The sequence below is a fragment of the Siphateles boraxobius genome, unplaced genomic scaffold (genome assembly GCF_051911475.1).
Source record: "Siphateles boraxobius isolate OS27281-9 unplaced genomic scaffold, OSU_SipBor_1 56, whole genome shotgun sequence".
Lineage (NCBI taxonomy): Eukaryota > Metazoa > Chordata > Actinopteri > Cypriniformes > Leuciscidae > Siphateles > Siphateles boraxobius.
In genome coordinates this window covers 10,080,558-10,101,519 of record NW_027509182.1, presented here as the reverse complement: position 1 = coordinate 10,101,519, position 20,962 = coordinate 10,080,558, and the positions used below count along the sequence as shown (strand labels likewise).

General features: G+C 36.8%; 1 protein-coding gene across 2 annotated transcripts in view; it reads left to right on the top strand.

Annotated features, from left to right (window-relative positions):
- zbtb20 (zinc finger and BTB domain containing 20) overlaps positions 1-20,962 on the top strand; it is a 53,701-nt gene that overhangs the window by 6,366 nt on the left and 26,373 nt on the right. Inside the window, exon 1 of one of the 2 annotated variants that reach the window (XM_077206674.1) lies at positions 12,563-12,810. The exons of the other annotated variant lie outside the window; for it this stretch is intronic. The gene's annotated coding sequence lies outside the window, so the exon portion shown is untranslated. Of the gene's footprint in view, positions 1-12,562; positions 12,811-20,962 lie in introns of those variants that run through there. 2 annotated transcript variants of the gene reach the window in all.

Genomic DNA, 20,962 nt, shown 5'->3' with positions numbered 1-20,962 from the left:
CTAGAATTGGGTTGTAATTGGGCTGTGAAGTTCTGTTTTTTATTTCTTTTCAGTTTTTGCTTTTAGTGAATGCTTGCAATGTAATTACTTGACAATTTAATCTGAGAGATCTATCAGAATTAGTGAGCTATCCACTTTTCCTAATTGAGCTGAACATTCGCTTACCCCTCTAGGCTTTATCTTAGAAGAATAAATTCTATTCTTTTTTCCCCCTGCATATGAGGTTCGTCTTGATGAGTGATTTCCTAATGTTCACGCTATTTTTAAGAATGTGGAGATAGGGCTGATTGGACTCACCAGATCGCACAGAGACTAGATTCCTGTTAAGTTTTGGGACCACGTTTCCATCCACAGTTGTGAGCGGGAATGCTGTACGCAACAGCTTGCGTGGTTAAAAGGGAATTCTTAATATAGGCCTCGACTGTATGCTAAATCCAGGTCAAAGTTGAAACCCCTTTGTCTTTTGTACATGTGCCCCTCTAAAAGTGTAATTGTGTTTCCTTGAACAGCAGCTGCCTCAGTGTTCACTATTGACGGAGACGTCCTTGTGCTTTCCACCTTGAATTATTCCCAGTGATGCATTTTTCCTACTTGTAACACATTGTAGTTTGTACTGTACAGGGTTCACCTCAGATGACCTGAATGAGGCAGCGTCACTTACTCGCGCTATCTTATTCACACACCCACATCAGGAAAACCAGTTTTAGGCAGCAAGGTTTAGACCTCACCTGGCAGACTAGTAACATTTACCTCAGAAAGAAGAGTTGCTTTGGTACAATGGGGATTTTCCACAGCGAGTGTGCCAACAACTCTTTCCCGCCCTTTTGCATACATAATTGTCAGTCATGTGTTGCAGCATTGACTTGGTGAATGTTTTTCTGCCTAAAGTTCGATGTGAAGTTACACTTGTGAAATAAGCAAGAATGTATTTTCAATATGACATTGTCACGACAACGCAAACACTTTTGCTTTCCCAAGGTAAAACATATACAAGGGTCAGGGAGTTTGTTTTTGGTACATGCAAATAAAAGCCTTCTTGTTCTTTTTTCTCTTATATTTTAGTATGTAGGCATAATACAAAACGCGCACATCGCGAGGATCTTTTCAGCGTGTCTCTTTAAATGCATAAACGAGTACACAGGCATTTCACTGATGTGAAAAATGTATCTTGGATTCTAATAGGGAAGTTGTATGTTTGCCAAGGTGCTTTCGTGTCCTCAGCTAACCCCGGCACTCATATGGTTTTCTACAAGTCTTAGTGAGATCACTGCCATTTCTAAAGGAAAATATCTGGAAATGGTTTGTAAAAGGCAGATGAAAAAATAAAACAGAGGTAGTCAAAGAGTTCTCTCTCAGAGTTTGGCCAAGTTTACTTCTTATTTGTTTACAACTGGGCTGTATAAAGCGGGCCTGACGAACGCAAGGGAGGGAGCTGCTTTGGAGCACAGAGCACTCAGAGATAGAATGTCCTCCATTTTGGAGAAAAGGGCAGCTCCAAACGTGTTCACTGTTCCAATAGGAGAAGTAATAGCGACACATGGGTTAACAGAAACGGCGGCGCAAATGCGGAATCGGGTAAAGGCTGTTTCACACATTACCACTCCACATTGTTAACAAGTTTGTATTGTTAATGGCAAGACTAGTTTTTGAAGACGATCAGTGGTGTGCTGCAAAAAACAGTCGGGGATCTGGTGGGACAAATATATAATGTATCATGTTTCTGAGAACTGTCATCGAATGCACACACACTCAGACACACACGTTGTGTTTTCATGTTTTATGGGGACTTTTCATAGACATAATGATTCGTATACTGTACAAACTGTATATTTTATCCCCGTATACTAACCCCCGTCACAGAACACTTTCTGCAAAAACATGTCGGATATTGCCATCTTTGTGGGGACATATTTTGTCTCCATAATGTAGGGTTTACCAGGCCACACACAGAGAGAGTGTTAGCGAGGTATTTAAGTCCAGAAATATAAAACAAAAAAAAATGTTGCTTATATATATTTAAATGGTGGAAGATTCCTGCTGCCAAAAGGAACTACAATATGTAGACTCTTTAAAGGTCATGATTTGTGTATCTTTATGTAAATATTTTAAAGGCGTATTCTTTCCCCTGAGACCCTGGTCTTAAAACAGGATCAGTTTGTGTTGTGTGTGTTGCTATAGTTTGAGGACATTTGTCTGTGACTTGTGTCTGGTTCAGAGGGGAGGGAACAAGCTTTACGTTATTGCAGTGTCTCTATCCAGGTGTTGTTTATCCTTCTCCGTATTATGTGGCCATTTTGGAAAGAGCACTTGACGTTTTTATGGGTATGTATGAACTGGGCCAGCTTAAAGAGGACAGCTGCAGAGCTGAGGAAACATTTCAAACGTTTTGAAGTAAGAATGGCCTTGAAAACTCTCTGCATAGGTGTGCATACCTGTTGCCAGGACAGTTATTGTTGCCAAGGCAATTTGGCAGAGGAGCAAGTGTGTGAATTGTTTTCTGGCCAGTAACATTTTTGAAATTTTTTAATCTACAATTTCCTCACTGATTAGCACAAACAGAGAATATGGAATCATATTTGTATTCTATGAATCACTCTGTAGTACTTTTAGTGCTGATATAATAATATTATAGCAATATTTATTTTTTTAACCAACCTATTTTTTTACGTTATACAGTACAAAAAAAAGATTTTTTTTATATGTACAATTTACGGTCATGTAGTTATACAGTTGTAATATGGCAATTGGACAGAGGGACGAGTGTTGGAAGTGTTTCTGTATTGTTTTCTAGCCAGCCGAACACAATCTGCATTCTACAAAAAGCAGAGAACAAAGAATTGCTTATGTTGCCTACTATGAAACATTTTGTAGCGTAATTATCTTTTGATTAGAGTTGCAACAATTAATTGATAATAATCAATAGTAGCTGATGTCACACAGAACAAGATACAGCAGAAGAAGTGCACCGCACAAGTACGCGAGCAGTCCACAATAAACCTTTTAAAGAAGGTCATGTAGTGTACGTGGCTAGGTTTCTGTGTCAAATACTGTGAGTGCTGGTATTGTTCAATGCAGTTGTACGGTTTATACTTTTACTGTTCTTATAATGTAAGAATTTGCGTTTTGTTCTAAAAGTATATGTGTGTGTGTTTCTGTTTATATATATATACATACTGTATGTGTTTATATATATACATATATATATATATAAATGAGTGTGTGTGTGTATATATTATATATATATATATATATATATATGTATATGTGTGTGTGTGTATAATATATATGTGTGTGTGTATATATATATATATATATTTATATATAAACAGAAACACACATATACTTTTATACTTTTGGGACAGGTTGTTTTGCATTACATATTGTGTGTGTGTGTGTGTGTGTGTGTGTGTGTGTGTGTGTGTGTGTGTGTGTGTGTGTGTGTGTGTGTGTGTGTGTGTGTGTGTGTGTGCGCGTGCGTGTGTGTGTGTGTGTGTGTGTGTGTGTGTTAATGGGCTATCATGTGGAATAGCATGCGCTTTAAGTATAATAGGCCTACTGAAAATAAAACATTTACATTTTTTTTTCAGATTAATCAAAAAATTCATCACCAAAAATAGTTGCTGCCTTACCTTTAATCACAGTCAATATTGTTGCTGATATTAGTGATTGTAATTCTATAGAATCATATTATTTAGTAGTTTAGTAGAAAAGGTACATAGTGTGTACTGTGTACCAGTATGTGGATGTTATACAAGCAACTCTTTTGAGGATGGCATTTACTTATTTTGTAGAATTCATTTTAACGATTGTATTTTTTCCTTCACTTTAGGTGTATGTACAGTAGCAAGACACTTTCACGCATACTTTTACGGAAATACATTTGACCATTTAGAGATCAGGACCTGTTGCGAAATACTGGTAAATGAGAAGCTGTAACATTGCAGTTGTAAAATTGTATTAGTTTTAGAGATGCACGGTTCTGGATAAAACGAGAATCACGTTTTTTTTTTAGTTTTCGATTCTGAACTGACAACTATACAAAGTAATGTAATTTACTAGAGGTTGCTGCAGTCCATTTAAAATGTTTAATTAATTTGAATGACTTATTCAAAAAATCAGTTTGAATGAATGATTTAATGACTCACTCATAAATACTTCACTTGTTTTATTACTGGATGATTCAGTGTGTCTGAATGAATCTCTTGAATGAATGATTCAATGACAAATACATTTTTTAAGTCACTTGTTGCCACCTACTGGCGTAACGATGTAATCGACACTATCTTTATTTGAAGCTTCATGTTACTTTCAAAAGGTGATTTACTGTATTTTGATCGCTACCATAGACATCAGTGTTTATATCCGAACTATAAACTTTTATTCCAGTACTTCTGTGAACATTTGAATATTTGTAACACGGAAATAATGATACTGTGTGATTGAAAAGACTGTTTGTGAAGCTGTTTCATTCCTAGCCTAACTGCTTTCTCTGGCTCAGTGGCAGCACAAACGCTACGTTTTTAATAGCCAAATTGTTGTCATTTAGGAATGAGATCGTGTAGGTGTTTGAATCGAAATCGCAATCTTTGAACGATTTTTGTAGCTCTAATAAGTTCTAAAATGACCGTTTTGATGCTTATATGAACAAAGCTGTAAAATTATGGGCATGTAAAAAGTGAGGGCACGCTGATGTAAAATGAGTTTGCATTAATTAAGTTTGGACAAAATGGAAAAAAACCTGCGGTTTTTTAAGGTCAAAAAGAGTTTACTGGTATTTTGATGCCAATGTGTGAATAGTATCTTAACAATAGAAAATATGAAAAGCAAAGCCGTTACTTATGTGGACAGCAGCAGGTGTGGTATTTTACAATTTTACTGCAGTTTAAGTGGTTTAATGTGTTAAAGCTTAACACATGATAAACTTTCCAAGAGTATCCAATATAAAGAGATGGAAAAATGATTTAAACTTATTGACCTTGACATTATGAATCATTATGTTTGTTTGTTTTCCTGCATGTTAACTGCACCTCATGACATTGTTGGTCACACTAACTTGGTGGACTTACATTCTTTTAATACATATTTATAATATTTTGATAAAACTGCTTCCCTTTTTTTCTATAAATTAATAATAAAATACTATGCCAAATTAATTATTTCATAATTTTTTATGAAATTTTTATTCATTATGACATCAAGATGATTGTTCATGCCCCCAAAAATATATCAAAATTGATTTCTATTGTGAAATGAAAAACTTGTTCATCATCAAGATGGCTTTAAGTGATTCCATTCAAGTCATTGTATGTTTGAATCATATTTCTAACGTATTTCGGATAAATTAATAGATTTTGACAAAAAATTAGTGCCATGTCACTGACCCACTCGTTTCCAGGCAGTTGTTGCCAAGGTAATTTGGCAGAGGTGAAAGTGAATTGTTTAGCCAGTCTGACACAATTATACCAAAAATATTTTAGTCCATAATTTTTGTAGCAAAAGCAGATCATTTTTTTTCTTATAGCAAGTGCAAAACCCAGTTGGAATATACACATGTTTGCTAATCTGTTTAAATAAAAAAAATACTTGACAAATTAATTGATTGCGAAATAATTGTTAGTTTTAACACCATTCATGCAGCTGTTTATGTTGGTACTTAAAATTCTATAGCATTATTTTTCATAAGCATCTAGGGAAAAATACTAAATGTGCAACAATGTGTTGTGTAATATAAGCAACCCTTTTGTGGAAGGTAATATTTTTAGATTTTAGCGACTTTTAGCTCTTGAATGAATACTGCGTGACCCCTCATCAAAAGAATTGTTCAGATTTTTTTAATTTACACATCCAATTAAGTCACATCCTTATTTTCATTGATAAGGTGGAAAACATTAATGAGATTTTGCCAGTTTCTCTGTAAATCTTGTGAAATGGTTGGCTGTCCTAGCACGTTGCAATTGCAACATAGTTATTAATCTGACAACGTAAGGTTTCTAAAGGCCTTATATTTTGACACTGGAGATTTGGCAGACTTTGCTGCTTTATTGGAATTACTACATTGTTTTAGAAAGAAAGAAAGAAAATGCCAGAAAGAAAGAAAGAAAAAGAAAGAATGGTTTCCTGTTTACAGTCAGTATACTGAGTGTATTAATTTCCTTGTGTGTAAATACAGTATGATGGCAATAGGTATTTACACAGTTTCAAAGAGTGTTCATGTTTGCTATCATTTCAGTCAGGATTCTAGGTTGATTTCATTAGTACCTGTCATTTTCATGGAAAGATTTTATGTTTTACATATCCCCCCCCCCCCACTAACTGTAATAAGTATCATGTAATCACATCCTGTCTGACACCATGATATACGTGTATGTATGTATGTGTGTGTGTGTATATATATATATATATATATATATGTGTGTGTATATATTTAGGCTGTCAATAATTACACACTTATCGTGAAATTAAGCATGCACCATTTAACTTGTTTATCACATTCATTTTTCTATATCCAGCAAAGTAAACCATCAGATTGAATGGCGATTCTCACAAAACTATTTTCTGCAAGCTTTTTTCTAGGTACATTTTGGGGTCTTTCCAAATAAGGACACATGGAGACACCAAATAGCCTAATGATATTAGGGGGGCCCTATTTTAAGGATCTAAGCACATGGTCTAAAGCGCACCGCGCAAGTGCACTCGCCACGTGTCCGAATCCACTTTTGCTAGTTTAACGACGGGAAAAATTGTTGGCGCACCCGGCGCATGGTCTAAAAGGGTTCTTCCAATTTAATTCAATGGCGAATAGGTGAAAGACTGCACGCTTCTCCAGAGCGCAAACGGATCTGCTCATGCGCGAGGTTAAAGCACGCAAGCAGACCATCTACGGGACAAGCCGGATTCCACCATATCTTCATGTACACAATAATAATCTTTTACATTGTAATCCTTTTATTTTTAATATTTGGCATGTTTGTGTTACACTCTGCGTGTGTAATAAGCAGAGTGTACGCGAGTTGTGCACCCACGAATAGGCGGATATTACTAATGCGCCCTTTAAATAACAAAAAAAAATAATAAATACTGCGCCATTGACTTTAGACCGGGTTTCTCTAAACCTGGTCTATTTCAGTTGCCTCAAAATAGCAACGCACCAACAATGCGCGTGCAAACACCTCGTTTTCAGACCAGCATGCCTATGGGCGCACAAATATGTGCAAATGCATATCAAGCATAGTGTTAGTTCTGGCAGGTCACAATAGTCAAGCTCTTATCAGCTGACTCTCAGCTGATCCATGTCTACCTATAGGAATACGACGCCTATCACTGTATACATGCTCCTTCAGTATTATCAACAGCTGTCGCGTTTCTCAGGAGCTAATTACCCTCCTCCATCCCCAGCTCCTCCTCTCGGCAGTCAGGATTTGGCATTCGGATTCCCCTCGAATCAGAATAAATTCTCAAATTATGTTGTATTTTAAAATCTTGAATTAATGATATCTGCACACATTCATGTTGGTTTATACATTCAGTCGTATTTGACAATAGTGGTCCTGACAGAATTGCTATTTTAACAATGTGGCGCAGGACGTGAAAAAGATAACTGCGTCAGGCTGAAACTTGCAAAAAACATTGCATAGCATTGTGGCGGGTGTATGATAGGGTATGATTTGCAAAAGCAAAGAGCTTGTTTACATTTTAGACAAGTCAAGTTGCAATACCGAACAGGACCACATGGAGATGCTTAAACAAATTTAGTGAAATGTGTCTGTGCATAAATACAATGCGATCAGTGCGTCAAGAGCGCACATACATGGTTTGTTTGCTCATCAATATAACAGACTCACGCATGCTTACTGTACGACTCCTGTACGTCACCGCAATCGTCTTTATCTTGATTGCAATCCTCATCCATCAAAACTTTACTAGCGAGACACTGGTTTGCTTTAACCAGCTGAGAAACATAGTTTGCGTTCCATCTGGCCATACAGTGGTAGGATGCATTGACATTCCTTTCCGTCTTTATTTCACACAGAGCGATGTTTGAAGGCACACACTCTTCAGAAACAATGAAAGAAAATGACAGAGCTCGTGTTTTAAAGCAAAACACACACTGGAATTAATAATTCTCTGAAAACACAACATGAGTTTCTATTCTCTCTGACTTCTCTGACATAATCAGCCTGGTTTTCTTTACGTTATAGCACTGTTTGAAGGAATTCGCTAACTGAATTATTGGACTGAAAACTTTTTGGACTGAGTTTAGCAGCTTAAATTGATCTGATCGCAAACAGGGAAAGGAAATCGGGTTTGAGGGTTAGAATAGAAATTCCCCTCACCAAGTTACTTGCGCCATTATCATCAGTGTGATAAACTCCCAACTTCTAAGAGCATCTATCTGCATGATGTAAAGTATGTTAATGATGCAATTTCATGTGCTTCAGTAATTTATTTGCGTGAATTTTTTTTTTAATGCGTTAAGGATTTTAAAATAATTGCATGAGTTAATGTTGATATATAATACTATTAGGGCTGCCACCGACTAAAGATTTTTCTAGTCGAGTAGTAGTCGTTCATTTTAGCCTTTAGTCGAATAATCACACGTTTATATCAATTTAATTACTTAAATACTTGGGGGCGGAATATATCCCTCACGCACTGGCAAAAGTAAAGATTATGAATGTGTTGAAAAAAAATAGCGATGAGACTTAATTGTTTATTAATAGTGTTTTCTGAGTCAGTGTCGGCTGACCCAGTTTGGAATGACGTCTTACTCTTTTCTGTATGACAAAAAATGACGGAGTATTTTAAGTTAAAAAAATGCAAGTGATTGTGCTGGCGCCTCTATGTCATGCAGTAAGTGCACTACACTTCAGCTTCCACGTTCTGCTAAAACACTTGGATATGCACCTAATAATAGCGCACTTTTATCTAGGTTAACGTTAGAGAGAACGGCCATGTAAAGTTGCTACTTACATGTTTTCAAATGATAAGCCATATTTGAAGTCGCTGGATGAAAGGCGAATGTTTGGATTTCCTGCCTGACAAACTGTAAGTACCACAAGGACCCACCGTTAACGATTGGTCTCTCACGGACTGCGTGATTGCGCCACTTCCTGTGGAGTTTTTTTTTTCTTCCGACTAACCAACTAATAAAACCTTAGTCAACTAAGCCTCTTCTAGTCAACTAAAGTTTAGTCGATTTTTTAGTGGGCAGCCTTAATTACAATTATGAAGGTTTTGCTTTGGTTATTAATTTTGAACCCTGTATTACCTTCTTATGGCCAGATTATTAAATGGCAAATTAAAGTGAGACTGCAAACTCATAAAAGCACTGATGGGAGTGGAAAGTTCTGAGGCTAGATCTACTGACAATGCGCACATTAAGTAACACAGACGCAGCAGCTCATTTCTATTATGACCAACACAATCTACCAAGAGAGATGATAGTCAGGTGTGGCTAATCTACTATAACAACACGGGCGCAGCAAATTAAAAATAACGTGACTTGGTCAACAATATGTTCGGATAACATCTTCCTCTGGCATTCCAAATTAATAAACAAACACAAGTGGAGAAAATGCCATCCCTTCTCATGCGCTCTCTGACAACTATCGCAGCATGTCAAGCGCAAAATGGTTTAAGACATGCTTAAATAATGGCGCAAATTAAGCATAGTGTCAGTTCTGGCAGGTCATGTTAGTCAAGCTCGCATCAGCTGACTCTCAGCTGATCCAAGTCTACCTATAGAAATACAACACCTATCACTATACATGCTCCTTCAGTATTATCAGCAGCTTACGTGTTTCTCAGGAGCTACAGTAATAACCCTCCTCCATCCCCAGCTCCTCCTCTCGTATGGCATTCTGATTCCCCTTGAATCAGAATAAATTCTCGAATTACGTTGTATTTTAAAATCTTGAATTAATGATATCTGCAATACATTCATTTTGGTTTTGTTCTGTTTACCCTAAGGGGGGTTATTGCTGCTCTCACTGCTCTTATCCGGGATTTCTTGCCCAGAACAGAACCATCCCGTCAATCCTAACTGTATGCAACTGCCAATCGTATTTGACGATAGTGGTCCTGACAGAAATACCAGTTAATTGACTACCACAAGCCTTAGTAAATCATGTTGCTCATCCCATAAATTTTGCTTCTGAAAGAGAAACTCCAACAAATGCACTTTAAGGTCAGCCGCAAAAATAACTGTGTCCACCCTTTCAATGCTAATTTGTCTTTCCTAACAGTTTTTATTTATTTATATATATTTTTTACCACCAAAAGAGGGTTTGCGCTTTTGCAAACTGTTAGTAACTCTGGCCTGTACTGTTTATTTTTCAGTGCTTATTATTCAGGTTGATTTTTTTGTCATTATTTTCATAGCTCACTGCAGAGCCATTTGTGGAATATAAAGTCCAGCTCCCCCTCTTAAGTTGTAATTTGGGCATAATGGGTGGAGTTAGAAGGTCCAACCACACCCATAACCCTATCCCTCCACCCGTTAGATCCACAGAGGTGGAGCTGGACATCATTTGGCTCTACTGTGAGCACGGCTTGATATTTAGGGTATCATCTAGTGCCCACACATGAACGATTAGAGGTTTGTGATCTCTAGCCAGGTACAGGGGTGACCGCAAGAACATTAACTGCCATTAAATCACTATGTTATTGGCATTGTTTTTTAAAGGCTGCATTTCCTTCAAGAGGGGTCTGATATATATTTATATATATTTTGAAAAGACAGTTCATCATGACCCCTTTAATGGTATAAATTAGGCTATTTATCTATTTTGTAGCTATTTTGTAGTTTAGCTATATCACGCAATTCTAAAAAAAAAAGTCAGAATTGAAAAATAATCTTTTTAATTTTTTTATTCTGTGGCGGAAACAAGCTTCACTAATTTTGGATCACCATGTATTGATTATTAGAAAATGTTGATTGCTGTTGTTACAATAGGTCTGTTATAACATCCAGAAGACAGATTTAAGTGTACAATGTCACATGTCCAAAGCCCATAGTAATGAAGACCAGCTTTGGTGAACTAGGCTGAATTCAGAGTCCATTTTTGTAGGCTGAAGTGTATTTGCTGACTTTGCTCTGACTATCAAAAGGCATTCAATTCTCAACAGTCGTACACAACTAAAAACAAGGCATCATTCATTTTTAATCTAAACCTTCACATTCCCCATTGATGCCATGCAGAGAGGGTCTGTCGTTGCAGATCGGGAGTCGAGTGTGAACTGAAGCACTAGTGGGAGTATCACCACTCTGATCTTTTTAAGGATTCTCATGACTTCCTGTTTCTATCGGCTATCCCCCTTTTGCTCATGATATGATTTTTTTTTTTTTGTTGGCAGTTGCCTTGGACATCTGTACCAACATGATAAGACTGTAATTGTACCAATATCTGCTCCAGGGTTCGAATAATTTTAAAGGCCGTCACATGAACAGTCAAATGGTCCATCTTGAAAATATCTTTGTGATATGTTCAGTTAAATAGGCATAGAAAAATGCCTGTCACAGGGCTCTTTTTCTCTCCTTTTTCCCCCCCTTTTACAATTTTACACCAAATTTTATTATTTAATATTTAATAGAAGTGACTGAAGAGTTGCCTTTGAATTGGAAAAAAGCATAATGAGTGATATAAATTAACATAGGGATTTACACTTTAATGAAGCGGGCAAATGGTTTGGAATTATTTATTTATTATTTCCCAAGTGCATGATGCTTGAGATATTTATTCAAATGGATATTAAGTGTACTTAGATGTGTTATAACTTATATGCATCATATTTCACTAAATCATGTCATTCAAATCTCAAGATGAATCAATTGTACAATATTGTTTACCCAAAAATGTGAACATTATGCAGAACATCAGTACAATTGAGACTGTACATTTCATGTAGCGCACCAAAAAAAAATTGGAACAAAACACATGAGCTTGCACGTTTGTAAATTTTCAATATAATATTTGCACACGTAATTCTCTATATGCAGAGTTTAGTGGGGGAGCCTTATTTGAAAAGAAGCACTGAATCACAGCAAACATAGAGAAAACATGAACAGGGCAAGTTATGTGATCTACTGTATGTTCATGGTGTACTCTAGTGTTTATATAGTAATGATTTTTAAATAAAGCAAAATAACTGTATTAAATCCTGCACTGGTTGGACCTTCAGAGACTCCCTATGGTGGTAATCATATGGATCCATATGCTGCTAATAAGTATTTATGGCATTTGATTGAATACCAGTAGTACCTAGTAAGCCAATTAAAACCACAATATTTTGGACAAAAATAAAAACCATCCATATTGTGTTTCACCAAAAGAAGAGTAAAAATCTAAAGCATCCCAGCCCAAATCCTAAAGTCTGCATAATGACAACTATATTATAATACAGAGGAGTATGACTTTGACAGCAAAACAAGATCAAGAGCTTCAGATGAAGCAGGAACATGCGTAACTTTACGATTAGATGGCAATAGGCCATAAACACACAATTTAAGCTTCTCTCCGGAAGACTTTCTTGGCACTTTGCCTAAAGAGCGTGAGGTCGTTTTAGGTCAGGCCTGGTGTGTTGTTGTAAAGGAATTGTAGAGCATTCGACTCTGTATTTCACTTCCTTGTTTTTCACGTGCCGGAATCACATTTGAGAAATCAGACACTGAGAAGACGGCAAAGCGGTGGAAGTTTGAAGAGTATGTCAGAAAAGATTTGTAGGTTTTCATGTAAATCAGCGAACAGATCTTGTGCATCTGAAATGCACAAGGAGTCGCCGAGCACGCTCACTGGGGATCAGTCTGAACAGGTCAGGATGTTTAACATGGGTTGTTGTTGTTGTTTCGCCACGTCTGGTTAGAGCATTATTTTGTGCTTTAGAAACGAATGATATTCTTGTTTTAAATGTCTGATCATGTAGGAATTCTGCTTGTCACGTTTTGCATTTGAATTGTTTAAATACTTTCAGCTTGGTGTAAAAGCAAAATACTTTCTCCTCAAACAATCACAGACTGTTTAAAAAAAAAAAAATTTTGCTCCATTAAAGTGCATCCTGTACTCAATTTGTTTGCGCGTTAAAAGGGTTCCAAAAGCAGTTGCTCTACATTTAGTGAAGCAACCTATTCAACTCAAAATGAACGCTAGCTAAATAAATAAATGATGAATGCCGCCAAGAGGACGGCACATATCTTGTCATCTCATTCGGCGACTGGTAACAGTCCGTTGTTTTAGCTTGCTGAGGAATGTTTGTATTGCACAAAATCATGAACAAAAAAGAAAAGAAAGAAAGAAAGAAAAGACAAAAGTGATATTTTATTCATTAGGACTGTCTGTCTTTGTGTATTCTCATGCAGTCTGGTCTGCATTTATATGCTAACATAATTTACTCCTCTAACCTAAGGCAGAGTTTACCATCACCTCGACAGACCTCAACAGAGTGTGTGTGCAGCCAGTGTTACTATTATCTCATGATGAATGTGTGTGTGTGTGTGTGTGTGTGTGTGTGTGTCTGTGTGTTGATTTCAGATTTACTAAGAAACATGAGGAGCCATTTCAAAATGTAGAGACCTCTCTCTGGCTGTTTTGGGGATATAAATCTTTTTTTTTAATGCAAATGTCACCTCTTCGTAAATGCAAATATAATACATGAACAAAACAATATTTCTTAATGTATGTAGTTATTGTTTTCCACAAATGGCAACAGCATTTCGCTTTTTACAACTGATGCGCTGTGTAGGTGTTTTTAATGCGAACCTGCCTGTAGGGTTCACACAACTGGAGCAATGGTAATTAAATCCTGAGATTGATTGATCATTTAGTTAGGCTATTCTTTTATCAAGGATGTTTTCATAGCATACTATTGTCTTTTTAAGTGGCAAGCAAATCGAGTTTTACAGGGCAAAGATTTTACCTTTACAACATCTTGACACTGGGGCAGTACCTTATTTACCCCTAAAAGGTGCATATTAATACCTTATCCTGTAATATGTATCCCTTTAAGGTACAGTGCTTAGCATAAGTGAACACACCCATGCTAAAGTTGACTAAAAAAAGAAATAAAAAATCCTCTTTTGGAAATTGATCTTAATGCCTTAATTTAAAAAAATGAGGGGAAATCCAACCTTTAAGGACACCAATTTTCTTTGTGAATGAATAATGTATCGTAAATAAATAAATGTTCTTCCTTAAAATACAGGGTACATAAGTCAGGACACCCCTATGTTAAATTCCCATAGAGGCAGGCAGATTTTTTATTTTTAAAGTCCAGTTATCTCATGGATCCAGGATACTATGCATCCTGATAAAATTCCCTTGGTCTTTGGAATTAAAAAAGCCCCACATCATCACACACACACTTCACCATACCTAGAGATTGGCATGGTGTTATTTCAGTTAGCCTAATAGTTGGTATGATTTGCATTGAGACATGATCTTATGGAAAGTGCCCCATGCCAATCTCTAGGTATGGTGAAGTGTTTGTGTGATGATGTGGGGCTTTTTTAATTCCAAAGACCAAGGGAATTTTATCAGGATGCATAGTATCCTGGATCCATGAAATAACTGGACTGAAAAAATAAAAATCTGCCTGTCTCTATGGGAATTTAACATAGGGTTGTCCTGACTTATGTACCCTGTATTTTAAAGAAGAACATTTATTTATTTACGATACATTATTCATTCACAAAGAAAATTGGTGTCCTTAAAGGTTGGATTTCCCCTCATTTTTTAATTAAGGCATTAAGATCAATTTCCAAAAGATGTTTTTTTATTTCTCTTTAGTAAATTTTAGCATGGGTGTATTCACTTATAATAGGCACTTTACTAATATGTTCCTTTTAGGGGAAAATGAAGTACAAAGATGTCTCTTAAAGTGCACTGGCTCAGTGAAAAGCTGCTGTACCCCTAAAGGTCCCATTTTTGCACATTTGTGTGTAATGTTGACTAGATTAACAGCATGGATGCTTAGGGAAGGATAGAGAATGAATTGGAAAGCTGGTTGAAAATCTGCTATGTGATTACACTTACAGGTGCTTGCATTAACCCTGTAAAACAATAGTGTTAGACCTATAAGGTTTTTTTTAATACTGATAATTAAAGATCAGATTGAATGATGGCCAGTATAATGCCCTTATATAGACACCAAATGAGTTTGCAATATCTGGCAGCACCTTCTGCTTTTTTCCAAATATTTTCATTACAAATTATATTGTCAAAAAATGTCAAATTAACATGAAGTTGGTATGTGTTTGGTATGTCCTCCTTGTGCTTTAATGACAGCATGCACTCAAGCAATCGTGTAAAATAATTTAGGGCCAGATTTACTTACAGGGAAAATTAGTGTGAGAGCGCAACTACGGAAAAGCGCCAATGGGAGTGGAAAGTCCGTCACGTGATCTACTAATGACGCAAATTAAAGAACGCAGACACAGCCGGATCATTTCTATAATGACCAACGCAATCCACCAAGAGCAGTGCAAATTAGCGTCTGGTTTAAGACATGCTTTTTGGGGTAAATAATGGTACAAATACCAGTAAATTGACGAGCGCAGACATTAGTAAATTGTGTTGCGTGACTCATTTAAAAACTCTCCTCCCGTAAATTTTGCATCTGAAAAGGAAGCTATAAATGAATATGCAATAAGTTCAGCCAAAAATAACCCTGTCCACGCATTCTCAGCGCTAATTTCTCACTGCGTGTCTTTAGTAAACACTGACAGTATTTTTTAACGCCAAAAGAGAGTTTGCGCTGGAGCAAGCTGTTAGTAAATCTGGCCCTAAATGTCATAATGTTTCTTAGTTTTTTCCCCACAATCCTATTACTGTTTATTTTTTAGGTTGACCGAAGATTTTGTATCAAGATTTTCAATTTGGTCCCGCAGAGATCCGAACCCCACTGTATGTAGTCCAATTCAATGACAGCAATTCAGAACTAATAGCTAAAATTGCATAAACACTTATTTTTTTATAGTATTTACTCAGAATAAGCAAACCGATTGGATTGACTCTAGGTCAAGAACTGTAACAGTAATCGGCCGATGCAATTATTAGTATTAATAATTAGCATGTTTTAATGCTGCATTTAGTAGATTTCCTTTATAGAGAAAACAACATTTTTTTTTGGAATATCGATGTTGTAGGTTGCGGTGTGCATGTTTGCAGTAAGGACATTTTTAGGATTTTGAACTTGGCCAAAACCTACAAGCAAGGAAAAAGTATGTCCACAGAGTATCAGTGATTCATTGGATCTGATTTTTTTCTTGCCCATAAATCAAGACGAGATAGACACTGCCAGTTTCAATATCTTGCCCCGTTCCTTTCTTGCTTCCGTTCCTTCTAAGTTATTTTTTGTGGTTTTCAAACATACTTCCACCGTGAGTAATATGGTATTCTGACACTCGTGATGCAGGCTATTAACACCTATAAACAAACAGTAGACATCAAAAAGCACTTAGTATTTGAAAAGGAAAGCAGGTCAGTGTATACCATTCAGCATCATTAATATATTTATGTTGGTTTTATGTACGAATATAGTTCGGTACCGTTATAAATAAATTCTCAGCACCACCTCTCACTCTTATTGTTTCTGCTGTGTGCCATTAAAGACCAGGCTCAGAGGCAAAGGACAATGTGTGAATGCCGAGCATTGTAAGTCGCATTTGCATATTTGAGATTTATATTATTCAGATGCTTGACATCCTTTCCCAGAAAGCCCCCCCCTCCCTCCTTCTCTCTGCCCGACACCCCACCCTCACCTTTTTCTTGCCTTGCCTCTCTCTTTGTTTTCCCCCTCTCCCCCCATCCCTGATAAAAATGATTTCCAGTCACCACACTGCATGCTTTATGAGATGGCCGCCTCATTAAAAAGCGTCTCTGATTAACCTGAATTTCGGCTCCTTTCTTACTTTTTCTCTCTGCCTGTCCGTCATCTGTGTTATTATTCTTTTCTTTGGTCTCAGTCACCCTGTGCTCTTTGTCGCGCCAGCAGGGCACAGCCGTCTGAGCGTCTTCCAGACAAACTGACCTCTAGGGACGTATTGACAGTATGTGTTACTGAGTGACAGAGAGCCACGGAGTGACAATGACAGAACACGCAGAAAACGCTTCCTGTAGTCTCTCAGCAGTTTTTTTTTTGTTGTTGTTCCAATAAATCTCTGGGAAGATTCCCTTCTAAGATTAGAGATTTTTTGGGAGAGGGAAAACAAGGGCTGTAAAGGGGTTGGGGGGTGCTTATGGTGGAGTTTTTTTCTGGAAGAAGGGGGTGGGGAGGGATCTAATTAATTTTGAAGGATCATCGGCCCCTTTCGTCCGAGGCAGAGAAAGAGGCAGGGCGGGAGACGGAGGGGTGAGCGAGTGGGTGGAGCGAGTCTGAGCGAGAGAATAAGTGAGACAGGGGAAGGCGGGGGGACAGACAGACCCCTGGACTGATTAGGATTCTGGGCAGGTAGCAGGCGGCTGCTGTGCACCCACTGTGGGCCAGGCAGGAAGGAGCCCACCCGCCCATGTGTGTGTGTGTGTGTGTGTGTGGGGTGATCTCTGGGAGCAATTCTTGACGTCGTTCAGGGTTCCTTGCACTTTTGTTACCTAATTTCACCTCAGATCACTCCAAAGGCTTGTAATATTTCTGACAGTGTTTATCAGAGAAACTACTAAACTAATCTCAGATCACAAGTGTGTCCCGAAGTTATAGAAATGATGTCATTGCATAGTGCATAGTTCAGTGAGGTTCTATATAGAACACAAGGGTCCCTGACTCAATTTTATAGAACACTTTGCCAAAAAGATTCTATGTAAGGACAAATGTCTATAATTCTTTCATGTTTAATGGGTCATTTCAAATTTTGTAGCGATAACATGTTTTCGAGCTGTTTAATTTAGGGCTGCACGATTATGACAAAAATTATAATTGTCGATTATTGCCTTGAAATTATAATTGCGATTATTAATTACGATTATCACAATTTATATTGAATGATGTTTTGAACAGCTTTATGCCATTGTTTGAAGGGACTGCATGCCATATTGTTATATCAAAATAAACCAGCTGAAAACTCCTGAAAAACTTTCATTGCTTTGCACACAGAATAATGTAAGTGGAATTTTTGTAATTGTGCCTTTGAACGATTACATAATTGTGGCATCCATAATTGTAATCGTGATTACAAATTCGATTAATTGTGCAGCCCTAGTTTAATTAATAAAAATGTACGTTTTTCCCCACAAGCATTTTTTTAAAAGTTGCCAGCCACCGCCTGTATTTTTTTTTACCATTTACACAAAATTTTCATGGCCCTTAGAATATTTTTTTGTATGAATATCTGAACATGCAATGTATCAAGAGAAAGAACAGACCCTCTGCTTTTAAACAACAGCAACAAAAAACAACGTTTTATTCTAGCTTAATGCATTATTTTTTATTAACACCTGAACGTGGGTAAGTTTCTTAAAAAAAGCAACATTTTGTGAAAAATGCTGACAAAATCGCTTTTTTGTCAAAATCTATGTCCGGATCGGATTCAGAACGATGATCAACATAGATGGAGAGGATCGAGTCTAAGGTTGCACAGTCCTGTACCTCATCCTGGGTCGACATTTCATACAGTAACATCAGGTAGTTTTGATTTATATGCTGTTTAATTTTGATGATCGCGCTTTTTTACACCTGCATCTGCTTACATATGATATCACTTGCTTCTGCTTCTTTTCGCCTGTAACTTTTCTTTTTTTTAGAACCATTCAGCGTGACTAATGTAACACAATAGTAGGTTCCGCAAGTAAAAGTCCCATTCATTTAAAAAAAGGCAAAGAGTGTCATTTGTTAGTCTTCCATAGACTCTTAATATACAGAGACAAACACAGTTTAATGCTGTTTGACTGACCAGGGGTTGTTTAGGAAACCTGTATGAAAACTATCATTATTTTTGAAAGTTGTTATGCTAAGCTAGTGGCACATGTAATGTAACAATATCATCTAACCATTTAAGAAATGATATATGCCTTTGTTGAATGGTCAGCGTTACTTCCATTTTATGCAAGTTATGTGTGTTAAAAAAACGTCAGTGAAAGCAAATGATACAGTTGAGTCAGTCTAGCTACACCCTCACTAATTTATTGTTTTATATATATCAGAATATTTTGCTATACCATTGTAAAAAAAGAACTACACTTCAGCAGCACACTTTTAAAAAGAGTACTTATTATGGAAGTGATATATTTTAAAGGAATATATTTAAGTGCAAACTGAATGCAATGTTTTCAGACTCTTAATTGCATGTTAATTGTAATTAAATGAAAATGTATTATAGTTTAAATTAGCATTAAATGCAATTAGCTTTTTTGACCCCACTTATAGTAGGAATAAAGTACATGTAATTTCAAAATCCCTCTATTGTTTTTGAAATATGGTTAAAGCGTATTTCCAAATGTACTGACAAGCATGTAGTTTCTATTGAAACTTGTATGTTATGTATTTAAATATATTTGTAATTACACATTTGTAATGATGAAGTTGCCATTTAGGCCTAGTACATTTTAAACTTAAATTTGAAAAAAGTAAAATTGAATAACACATTACAATTAAACTTGCAATCAAGTACATGTACTCATCAAAATAAGTGTAATTCTTTACAACACAAAAAGTAGAACAATGATTTAAAGGCACAAGCTTTTTAAAGTTTTTTGCATTCAAATATCCAAAAACCACCAGCACAGTGTTATATATTTTGTTCAATTGTGTGCTTAGATTATCCTAAATGTTTCCTACAATGTTTAAATCCAGAGAAATCGGCAGTTATAACCATTGTAACGGGCCGTGTCATGGCGTCGCCTGTCAATGACGTCAAATCCGCGTTCCCCTCGATTTCCGGTTCTACTTCTGAAAAAGTCATGTAAACACCGAAGATGGTTTCATATATTACGTGTTATTAGACAGATGAGCAACTGTTTGGATACCTTAATCAACAGAAAACGAATCATTGTTATATAGCTCTACACGGTTAGTCTTATTGTTTGAATCTCATGTTTTCTTGATTTACTGCGAGTAACAGGAATGCCTCAGAGGCAACACTATTTTGTTAAGTGGCTAACATGGCATAGTCAGAAAGAGCTTTATTTGTAGTAACAGTAATACAGCATTTTCTCGTCCACAAGTTAGTCATCTCATTTTTTCTTTTAGACTAGTCATAGCTTCAGTACATAAAAATGTAGATTGGTATAATTTGAATCTGAAAAGTAAGACTGATTACCTCTTGGCAAACTGCAGGTGGGTCAGACCATAAAATGTAAAAAAAAGAGGGATGACGCACGTGCACTCTCTTCCATTGTAGAAAAGTGAAGCAGCTGTCAAGACAAATCGGGTCCTCCCTCGAAATCGGGTCTCCCCAAACTGTCAGTATCCTAATATGCAATTGATATTCATTCAAAATACACATAGCTTACTATTTGATGCACATGAAAACACATTAGTGCGTAATAAAACCAATTGAACGTAATTTCTCGCAATTTGTCGCTACATCGCCAATGTCCCAATATGCCTCTGTGACATCTTGCACTGATTTGGGACCTGAGTCTCCACAGCAACGAACTCGGGACCCGAGTCTGCACAATAGTGAGTGTGAAGTGGAGCCACGGTATCAAGGCCCAGGCCCTGTACCAATAATCAATTGGTACAGTTCACTGCAGAACATCTCATCTCTGTGTCTCATCACAGAGAAGCTGTCAATCATGACGTCAAACACCGTTTTTATAGCATCAAATAACTAACTAAAATCAAACTTCTTTAAAGGGACATTGTGTAGGAATTTCTCCCATCTAGCGGTGAAATTGTATTTTAAATTCAAACGAATTGTGCTCTCCAGCACCTCGCTTTTTCAAATGCGTGTTGCATCTACGGTAGCTGTTATGTACCAAAAAGCTGTGACAGGATGTCTTCTAATAGCACTTCGTCGAGTTTTCCTTCGGGTGAA